Below are 9262 nucleotides of genomic sequence, written 5' to 3'. Positions count from 1 at the left end.
TTTAAGACTTTGTAAATTTTAATTATAATGAAAAGAAACATTTTATGAAAAGTACAAGTCTAAAATAAGCCTTAAGTTGGTAATTAATTGTAACTTTGGAGCTAGTAAGATAGTTTCTGGACTGATAAACAGTGACATGGTGAACTTTTTTGAACAGTTGTTTGCAGAACAAAGTAGAGAGCAGTTACATTGCGTTCTTAATTAAGGATAACATGAAACATACTAGCATCTGGATGAGACATTATTTTGAGTAATGGATTCGTGAAAAACTTATAAGAAGTTTGTATTAACTGACTGAACAACAAAGAATTTCACAATTGAAATTTTGTACGCAACAAACATCTGGTAGTTGTACATATAACCAAAGCAGTGCCTTACCAAAGAGTTTCATATATTGATATGTGTTGCATGTAGAACAACAAAATCCAAATCCCTTGTGTTAGGATACTGGGATCTAACTGAAGTATTAGAATAAAAATAATAACATATGGCTATCACTTGGATGAAATGGAATGAATTCTGAATATAAAGAAATTTAATTTTTTTCTATAATGCAGGAGTTAGGGATTCTAAATTTTTCCATGCCCTTCCTTTTCTTCTTTAGCCTTCTTGGCGTCTGCAGCTTGTTGCTCTGAAAACAAAAAGTTCTGATAATATTTCCTGGTTGGCAGCTCATATCTTAAAGTGAAATGCTATATGCAAAAATAAAAACCACAAAGCAGATAAAAATGCACCTCCCCTGCGCATTTAATCATGTGGGGAATAGAAGAACATAGTAAAAAGAAGCCAGCTAAGAAATGAGGACTATGCAGCATTCATTAGTTTTTTGCTGTTTGCACCACAAACAAGTATTGCATTTGTACTTATTACTTTCCTGTTCACCTGGAAGCAAAGTTATCGAAGCTAAAATGTTGAAAACCAGATGTTATAACTTATGATCCTACAACCACTAACAGAAGGTCAGTAACAACAGAGAACCCAGGAAATTGTGAAGCGTCTTGTCTGCGCAAGGCATGAATTGACTGGAATCGAATCAGAAATGGTCATTGGTCTGTTTTATAAATCATCAACTGCAGGCATTGCTTATGTAGTGCCAAATGAGATGTGTGCATAGTTGTTGCCTATTTTAAATTTGAATTCTCCTGAAAATAATAACAAAAATGTATTGATAAAAGCTATCTCCAAACATGGCTTGTACCGAATAACTTCAAAATGTGAGCGTTACTTGATGTAATAACCAGATATTCATTGGGGATTAACTAGAGTACTCCAAACAGGAGATTTATAAGTTTAGAGTAGGGAAGGAATGTGACCACTTCTTTATTCAGATAGATTTTACTGACACAGAATAAACTGCAAATTTGTCTCAACATACCTTCCTCTGCTTTTTGGAAGCGTTTTCCCGCTTCCAAGCAGTGTGTCTTCGCTGCTTGGTATTCCTCATTGTCTATTGCTAAATGCGCAGCTTTTAGCAAACTCTTTTCTTCCTGCAGAAAAAAGAAATTTAAGAATGTGGTAAACATTTCCAAACTGGACAATGTGAATAATAACGAATCACAGAATTTAACCTTGTAAGAGAGACAATTGTTTTAGTTATACACACAATGCCCCTTAATAACAGCGTTAGTTCAACAAATCACATTAATGTGAAACGAAGGTCACATTCAAAGTACATTCATAAACGTGTGAATTTTATTTAACCTTTACTTAAAAATCAAACAAAATCTTACCTCAAATGGAGTTTCCTTTTCCATTCTGGAAAGCTCTAAAAATAAGCAAGAAAGCAAAAATTAATTTATATTAGCATATAATATTACCTGTTATATAGCATAATATTTCTTACTAAAAAGTGATAATGGAACCACGGTTCCGGATAATTAGACGTAAATACATCTATACGGAAAGGAAGTTTATATAGTGGCTTTATTCTAAATATTTCCTTTAAACATGCTTTACAATTGAGTAAAGTTTGATTAAGACTTTGCTTATTTAACTTGAATTATTTACGCTTAAGTTGGGTCTGTGGTAGCTGAATGTAATGCATTTATTTTATTTATTTATTTAGTGTTCTGTCTGACGACAGGTCCATATGAACAGGATCCTTCCATCCTTTTCTCGGACTGGGACCTGTTCATATACGTTCTTGGCAGATGATCCAGAAGTGGTTTGCCATTGCCTTCTTCTGTGTAATTGTTGGGATGCCACGGAGAAACCGGGAAAGCCCCCGGAGGAAAACTCCGTGATGCGTAGACCACGGCCTTGCTCAACACAAGTTATAAATTCGGGGACCGCCGGGAATCGAACCCGAGACCCCAGGATTACAAGGCCAGCTATCCTCCCTTAAGGACGAAGGTGTCTACAGAATTCCCCCGGTAGCCAACAATACAGAAGTAGAGTCCTCTAGATTCAATGACATCATCCACATGGAGGTGCTGGCATATGAATGTTTGACGATTACACACCAACACTCACGATACCACAGGCAATTACAAATACAACTGCATATAACAATAATAATAACTAGGAATTCCTTACCTGAAACTTTGTTCAATTGTACGAGACCACGATGTCCACTGGCAATGACCGATTTAATCAAAACTAACGGCAGTATCTCAGATTTCTTAATAATTCTTATATAAGATAAGTACCTGTGATATTCTAAGAGGTTTTTAAGAGCACAAAATTATCTTCTCTACGACGCACTTCTTCTACAAGCGATTCACAGCAGAGCTCTTTCCGCAATAACGAAAGCGGATTGTTGATGGCAGTAATGAAACACAACAATGCCGAGTAAACAAATGACGTAACAATTAGTTTCTTAGGTAAATTAGTGGAGTGCAATACGGTTCATTCAATTAATTATACTGCATGCATAAGAAAGGAGAAAAGAGCCTTACGGCATGCTAAGCTAATATTGTTGCAGGTGTGGGTTAGAAATTCGAATACTGTACCTTGCATTGTTATGCGCGCAGGAGTTCATAGTATAAAAGCTGACCATTGTCGGTCCATATTTACACATTGTTGGTGGTTGAAAAAAAACAAAGAAAATTACTCTAACTTATAATTTGGTTGCAAGAAATTATAAATGTAAGAAGTTAATGTAATAATAATAATCTTCTTTTTTGATGTAAATACGTCAATACGGAAGGGTCATTCGGCAAACAAATGAAAGGAAAATGTGAAAGGAAATCGTGTAAGATCCATATCAACAATGTGTTAATATGGATCTACAACAATGGTCAGCTTGCGTGCATTGTTATGTTACCTAGAAAACGCCATCTGTTTACTCGGCATTGTTGTTAATATTGTTGTAATTAAAGCTAATATATAAACTTTCTTTCCGTATAGACGTATTTACGTCAGATTCTCCGGAACCGTGGTTCCACTGTCAAATTTTTTTGACGTAAATACGTCTATATGGAAGGGTCAGTGTCATTCCGAAAAAAGTGTAACGAAAAAGCGTAACAACATTTTGTTACCTAGGAAACGTTACATTACATTTCATTACTTTACATTACATTCAGCTACCACAGACCCATCTTAAGCGTGACTAATTCAAGTTACATAAGCGAAGTCTTAATCAAACTTTACGCAATTGTAAAGCAGGTATAAAGGAAATATTTAGAATAAAGCCAATATATAAACTTCCTTTCCGTATAGAAGTATTTACGTCAAATTCACCGGAACCGTGGTTCCACTATCAATTTTTTACTATAAAAATTTGTGTTTTTTCGTCGTCGTCATACAATTTGTAGCCAAATAATTACGTAATCAAACAATGTTACGTTATATTTGTTAACTCGGCATTGTTGTACCAACACAACAATGCCGAGTAAACAAATGATTTGAGTAAACTAACAACACTAAACTAATCCCCCCCCCGAAGGGGGGTTAGTTTAGTGTCTTACTCAAAATTTTAAAACGCAACCAATTCGGGAAGGTTGGTTTAGTTTCTTACTCAAGATTTTAAAGTGTTTCACCCCCCATCCGGGGGGTTGAATTAGTTTCCTACTCAAGATTTTAAAACGCAACCACCACCCCCTCGAAATGGGGGTGGTTGCGTTTTAAAAACTTGACCAGCCCCCCCGAAGAGCTTAGTTGCATAATTTCTGTTAGTACAGGTTATATTGCCTCTGTTAGTTTAGAATTGCTGCTCTGAAAATGGAAGCAGTACATTTTTCCAAAATGTTGGTAACCACAAGACCAGTGGAATCACAACATAGGAAAGGACAATTGATATTTTTACTGCTGTAACAACCTCAACATGTGCTCTTTTCTTATTGGGAGACCAAGTTTCACACCGACATACATAATATAGTTTTCTCTAATTGAGTCTTTATTTTTTTAATGTAGCAGATGGGAAGACAAAATGTTCTGAATTGTATTGTAACCTGCATTTCTTATGTTTAATCTATTTGCAATGTTACGGATACTGTCTTACTGTGTGGTAGCTCTCTGGCCTTGCATTATAAATAAATAAAATATAAGTATTTGAATGCATGGAACAAACTTTCTTGAAGATGACATCTGCAGTATTTGTTGTTTGGAAAGCAGGATTTATTTTGTTAAGTTACGTTAACTTAACTAAGGGTAAGAGTTGTCAAACATCTTCCTCAACACTCTGTTCTCAGAGACCCTCAGTCTATGTTCCTCCCTCAAAGTGAAAGACCACGTTTTGCACCCATACGGCACAACTGACACAATTACGCTTTCGTTCATTTTAATCTTAATTTTCTTTTGGTATTAGATCGGAGGACGAAAGATTTTACAAGCACTGCCCGGATTTAATTTGCTGTTGTAGGAAGAAAATAAGAGGGAGATTCGTCGATAATTAGGCTTATAAACAAAAATAAAATTTTTCACAGTTCCCTTAAACTCTTCAATAATGCAGATGTATCAAGAGATGAAAAGTGTTAGAATTATTATTCAGAATATATACCCACTTCTTAACATCCATTTATTTTTATTACGATTCTAGGCTACTAAACAAGTTTTATTCCTTTAAAATTGTAAAATAATAATTGCCTACTTGAATATTATTTTACTATCAATGAGGCCGTGAACAAACAAAAGTCATTCTAATATTACTTGAAATTCTGTTAGAAAGAATACAAGCCTAATTCTCTTACGCGAGTTCACAAATGCAGATGAAAACATTAAATATGATGGAAAATAATAATAAATAGGAATCCCTTACCTCAATCTTTGTTCAATTGTAAGAGACCACGAGGTCCACTGTCAATGACCGATTTAATAAAAACTAAAATGGAGATAGTGGAGGGCAGTATCACAGATTTCTTAATAATTCTTATATAAGATAAGTACCTGTGATATTCTAAGAGGTTTGTAAGAGCACAAAATTATCTTCTCTACGACGCACTTCTTCTACAAGCGATTCACAGCAGAGCTCTTTCCGCAATAACGAAAGCGGATTGTTGATGGCAGTAATGAAACACAACAATGCCGAGTAAACAAATGACGTAACAATTAGTTTCTTAGGTAAATTAGTGGAGTGCAATACGGTTCATTCAGTTAATTATACTGCATGCATAAGAAAGGAGAAAAGAGCCTTACGGCATGCTCAGCTAATATTGTTGCAGGTGTGGGTTAGAATTTCGAATTCTTTACCTTGCATTGTTATGCACGCAGGAGTTCATAGTATAAAAGCTGACCATTGTCGGTCCATATTTACTCATTGTTGGTGGTTGAAAAAAAACAAAGAAAATTACTCTAACTTATAATTTGGTTGCAAGTAATTGTACTTGTAAGAAGTTAATATAATAATAATAATCTTCTTTTTTGATATAAATACGTCAATACGGAAGGGTCATTCGGCAAACAAATGAAAGGAAAATGTGAAAGGAAATCGTGTAAGATCCATATCAACAATGTGTTAATATGGATCTACAACAATGGTCAGCTTGCGTGCATTGTTATGTTACCTAGAAAACGCCATCTGTTTACTCGGCATTGTTGTAATTAAAGCTAATATATAAACTTTCTTTCCGTATAGACGTATTTACGTCAGATTCTCCGGAACCGTGGTTCCACTGTCAAATTTTTTTGACGTAAATACGTCTATATGGAAGGGTCAGTGTCATTTCGCAAAAAGTGTAACAACAATTTGTTACCTAGGAAACGTTACATTACATTTCATTACTTTACATTAAATTCAGCTACCACAGACCCATCTTAAGCGTGACTAATTCAAGTTAAATAAGCGAAGTCTTAATCAAACTTTACGCAATTGTAAAGCGGGTATAAAGGAAATATTTAGAATAAAGTCAATATATAAACTTCCTTTCCGTATAGATGTATTCACGTCAAATTCTCCGGAACCGTGGTTCCACTATCAATTTTTTACTATAAAAATTTGTGTTTTTTCGTCGTCGTAATACAATTTGTAGCCAAATAATTACGTCATCAAACAATGTTACGTTATATTTGTTAACTCGGCATTGTTGTACCAACACAACAATGCCGAGTAAACAAATGATTTGAGTAAACTAACAACACTAAACTAACCCCCCCCCCCCGAAGGGGCGTTAGTTTAGTGTCATACTCAAGATTTTAAAACGCAACCAATTCGGGAAGGTTGGTTTAGTTTCTTACACAAGATGTTAATGTGTTTTGACCCCCCATCCGGGGGGTTGATTTAGTTTCTTACTCAAGATTTTAAAACGCAACCCCCCCCCGAAAGGGGGTGGTTGCGTTTTAAAAACTTGACCAGCCCCCCCGAAGAGCTTAGTTGCATAATTTCTGTTAGTACAGGTAATATTGCCTCTGTTAGTTTAGAAGTGCTGCTCTGAAAATGGAAGCAGTACATTTTTCCAAAATGTTGGTAACCACAAGACCAGTGGATTCACAACATAGGAAACGACAATTGACATTTTTACAGCTGTAACAACCTCAACATGTGCTCTTTCCTTATTGGGAGACCAAGTTTCACACCCACATACATAATATAGTTTTCTCTAATTGAGTCTTTATTTTTTAATGTAGCAGATGGGAAGACAAAATGTTCTGAATTGTATTGTAACCTGCATTTCTTATGTTTAATCTATTTGCAATGTTACGGATACTGTCTTACTGTGTGGTAGCTCTCTGGCCTTGCATTATAAATAAATAAAATATAAGTATTTGAATGCATGGAACAAACTTTCTTGAAGATGCCATCTGCAGTATTTGTTGTTTGGAAAGCAGGATTTATTTTGTCAAGTTACGTTTACTTAGCTAAGGGTAAGAGTTGTCAAACATCTTCCTCAACACTCTGTTCTCAGAGACCCTCAGTCTATGTTCCTTCCTCAAAGTGAAAGCCACGTTTTGCACCCATACGGCACAACTGACACAATTACGCTTTCGTTCATTTTAATCTTAATTTTCTTTTGGTATTAGATCGGAGGACGAAAGATTTTACAAGCACTGCCCGGATTTAATTTGCTGTTGTAGGAAGAAAATAAGAGGGAGATTCGTCGATAATTAGGCTTATAAAACAAAAATAAAATTCTTCACAGTTCCCTTAAACTCTTCAATAATGCAGATGTATCAAGAGATGAAAAGTGTTAGAATTATTATTCAGAATATATACCCACTTCTTAACATCCATTTATTTTTATTACGATTCTAGGCTACTAAACAAGTTTTATCCCTTTAAAATTGTAAAATGATAATAGCCTACTTGAATATTATTTTACTATCAATGAGGCCGTGAACAAACAAAAGTCAATCTAATATTACTTGAAATTCTGTTAGAAAGAATACAAGCCTAATTCTCTTACGCGAGTTCACAAATGCAGATGAAAACATTAAATGTGATGAAAAATAATAATAAATAGGAATCCCTTACCTCAATCTTTGTTCAATTGTAAGAGACCACGAGGTCCACTGTCAATGACCGATTTAATAAAAACTAAAATGGAGATAGTGGAGGGCAGTATCACAGATTTCTTAATAATTCTTATATAAGATAATTACCTGTAATATTCTAAGAGGTTTTTAAGAGCACAAAATTATCTTCTCTACGACGCACTTCTTCTACAAGCGATTCACAGCAGAGCTCTTTCCGCAATAACGAAAGCGGATTGTTGATGGCAGTAATGAAACACAACAATGCCGAGTAAACAAATGACGTAACAATTAGTTTCTTAGGTAAATTAGTGGAGTGCAATACGGTTCATTCAGTTAATTATACTGCATGCATAAGAAAGGAGAAAAGAGCCTTACGGCATGCTCAGCTAATATTGTTGCAGGTGTGGGTTAGAAATTCGAATACTTTTCTTTGCATTGTTATGCACGCAGGATCCAACCAACCAAATTCCTTTGGACAACTTGCCTGACGGGATGACCTCCCATCAGCAGCAACGGATCCCAGTTTGAATGGTCGAGGCTCCCGCCACGACGTAACCCTGTTAGCGATAGCAAAATTTCCGTTTCTTATATTAAGACTGTTTACCATTTCCAGCAATGCGCCTTGTGCGCAGGAATGGTTTCACCTAGGTAGGGACGATGCTTGCGCTTGCGCAGGCCTCCGCCCTCAGTTAGCTTTTTGGTTGGTTGGTTTGGTTGGTTCGGCACAGCCTGGAGAGAGGTAGGGACGATGCTTGCGCTTGCGCAGGCCTCCGCCCTCAGTTAGCTTTTTGGTTGTGTCCAGTGGGACTCGTGCCGAACGAGGGCTGCCAGAGGTCGCCCAAGGGCAACCGAGGGCGACCGAAGTTCAGCAGGCCAGCCGAGGCCGTCCCCAAAAGACGGCCAAGTCGGCACAATGAGTGGTTAGACTACTCGGCTACCCTGACTGAGGTTTTCCGTGCTTTTCCTCAGTTGTAAGGCGAATGCCAGGGTATAACTTAATAGGGGCACGGCCCGCCACCCCCACCCCGATCACGGAGGCCATCTGCTGAAGTGATCTTTCCCCCATGCCGCAGAGGCCTTCAGCCGAAACGGCCCCTCCCTCTCTGGGTTCAAACCCCGGAGATCCAACCAACCAAATTCCTTTGGACAACTTGCCTGACGGGATGACCTCCCATCAGCAGCAATGGATCCCAGTTTGAATGGTCGAGGCTGCCGCCACGACGTAACCCTGTTAGCGATAGCAAAATATCCGTTTCTTATATTAAGACTGTTTACCATTTCCAGCAATGCGCCTTGTGCGCAGGAATGGTTTCACCTAGGTAGGGACGATGCTTGCGCTTGCGCAGGCCTCCGCCCTCAGTTAGCTTTTTGGTTGGTTGGTTGGTCCATATTTACACATTGTTGGTGGTTGAAA

The 9262-nt window shown here is 37.1% G+C and overlaps 1 long non-coding RNA gene across 3 annotated transcripts; it reads right to left on the bottom strand.

The window, feature by feature from the left end:
* Positions 1 to 267: 267 nt before the first annotated feature.
* On the bottom strand, positions 268 to 8163 carry LOC147872974 (uncharacterized). Of its 3 annotated transcripts, none has more exons than XR_015536395.1 (4): positions 7975 to 8163; positions 1731 to 1765; positions 1376 to 1487; positions 268 to 631 (listed from the first exon to the last, which is right to left on the bottom strand). It is a non-coding gene; the product is annotated as an uncharacterized LOC147872974 (long non-coding RNA). The 3 variants fall into 3 exon arrangements; XR_015536393.1 differs by lacking the exon at positions 7975 to 8163 and adding an exon at positions 5326 to 5514; XR_015536394.1 differs by lacking the exon at positions 7975 to 8163 and adding an exon at positions 2649 to 3134.
* Between the last annotated feature and the right edge of the window lie 1099 nt (positions 8164 to 9262).

The sequence above is a fragment of the Zootermopsis nevadensis genome, unplaced genomic scaffold, assembly GCF_977971745.1.
Source record: "Zootermopsis nevadensis isolate Lab colony 2312 unplaced genomic scaffold, Znev_1.0 Znev_ptg000022l, whole genome shotgun sequence".
Lineage (NCBI taxonomy): Eukaryota > Metazoa > Arthropoda > Insecta > Blattodea > Termopsidae > Zootermopsis > Zootermopsis nevadensis.
Note: the sequence above shows the minus strand (reverse complement) of the source record. Positions and strands in the feature narration are given on the sequence as shown.